Raw genomic sequence first — 1992 nt, forward strand, 5'->3', positions numbered from 1 at the left:
TGACATTTAGCTTAAGCTCTTGCAGAATTTTGTGAAAAAGAACCCAATTGACAGGGATTTTGATGACTAACGTAGTGATAAAATTACCAAGAGTTCCACGTAATTTTGTAATACTTGAATCTTCTCCTTCTCCCTTGCCTGAGGTCGTATTATCAATAATTAGCACATCTTTAATAAGATCTGAGAACTCTTTCTCCTCATACAGAGATTGTATTTGCTTCTTTACTTGATCTCTCTTCCATTTTGCCTTCAACTTGTCACCACGAGTGCCAATACAGTAGAGGCTAGGAGAAGTATCATCTTGGTTGTGCTTTATGAGGTGACTGTGTATTGTAGACATCCATTTGGCGATAAGATCACTTGTGCTTTCATTCACTACCTCACCAAACAGCACTTCACCATCAGGAGTATTCTGACGTGACTGCCATGGTTCTCTGATATCCTTTGAAGCATCAAACAGGAGGAGAAACATTGTACGAGGAGTGAGGAAGGCTGGGAGAATCTCAAGGAACACTGGCTGACCACCACAATCCCATATATGAAGAAATGGCTAAAGATTAATAAAACTATGTTATATTGTTATTAAAGTATGACTAACTTGAACATGTGCTTCAAGTGTCGGAGAAGTTGAGCTAGCTTATTTTAATACTGATTGGATATGACTTTCTACATTCAAAATGGAAGCTATTAAACTAGTAGATTCTAATTCATCATGAGAATGCTGTGTGTTAGATTCAGGTGTACAGTGTGAGGATGGATTAGAATGACTGGAATTAAACAAATGTGCAAGTTCCTCAATTTCATCTTGTTCTGTAGCTTCCCTCCATTTTTTTCCTCTCATTGTCTGCCACTCGTGTCCAAATGGTCGTACAGAGGATATATCAGATACAATGGTGCTTGTAGTATGAGGATTGAAAGGTTCTTCCATTAATGAACGCTTGAGAGACGTCTTGCCAGTACCAGCTGATCCCAGTAACATAAGACGAGCATACGCTACATCAGCACTTCCTTGTTCTTTGAGAGCTCTCTCATATGCACCTAAGTATGTACATGTACATGCATACACCAATAAATATAAAAAATGAATAATAGTATATTTATTTTAAGTAGTAACTTAAAATAAAAAACTTTTTGGAATGTTGTCTGCAGTCAGCATACTTGTATCCTACAAAATGATAATAACATTAGGATTTGTTGGCTGAAAAGAATAACTTAAACTTACTGTCTAAAAACACATAAATGATATCATAGAAGAAAAGAATAAGATTACACATCGTAACTATGTGACTTACTCCCTGAAAGATTGTGAATAACAGAGTTTAGTGAAGTATCACAGTGGTATCATAAAATAAAAGAATAATAAATTACACATTCACATGTGACATGACTTACCAGCTGAAAGATTGTGAATAACACAGTTTAGTATGGTATCACAGTGCAGAAAAGAATAAAATTACACATTCACACGTGATATAACTTACAAGCTGAAAGATTGTGAAAATACACAATGGTATCACAAAAGAAAGAATAAAATTACACATTCACATGTGATGTGACTTACTTGCTGAAAGATTGTGAATAACACAGTTTAAAGTATCACAATGGTATCATAGAAGAAAAGAATAAAATTACACATTCACATGTGATCGACTTACAGCCTGAAATTGTGATAAACACAGTTTAGTAAAGTATCACAATGGTATCATAGAAGAAAAGAATAAAATTACACATTCACATGTGATATAACTTACAAACTAAAAGATTGTGAAAATACACAATGGTATCACAAAAGAAAGAATAAAATTACACATTCACATGTGATCGACTTACAGCCTGAAATTGTGATAAACACAGTTTAGTAAAGTATCACAATGGTATCATAGAAGAAAAGAATAAAATTATTCACATGTGACGTGACTTACACTCTGAAAGATTATGAATAACACAATTTAGTAAAATATCACGATGGTATCATAGAAGAAAAGAATAAAA

General features: G+C 33.9%; 1 long non-coding RNA gene across 1 annotated transcript; it reads right to left on the reverse strand.

The window, feature by feature from the left end:
* Positions 1-5: 5 nt before the first annotated feature.
* LOC109586568 (uncharacterized) lies at positions 6-1361 on the reverse strand. Its single transcript, XR_002187100.1, has 3 exons — positions 1223-1361; positions 599-1165; positions 6-550 (listed from the first exon to the last, which is right to left on the reverse strand). It is a non-coding gene; the product is annotated as an uncharacterized LOC109586568 (long non-coding RNA).
* Positions 1362-1992: the final 631 nt, after the last annotated feature.

This window comes from Amphimedon queenslandica, unplaced genomic scaffold (genome assembly GCF_000090795.2).
Source record: "Amphimedon queenslandica unplaced genomic scaffold, v1.1 AMPQUscaffold_12836, whole genome shotgun sequence".
Taxonomy (NCBI): Eukaryota; Metazoa; Porifera; class Demospongiae; order Haplosclerida; family Niphatidae; genus Amphimedon; species Amphimedon queenslandica.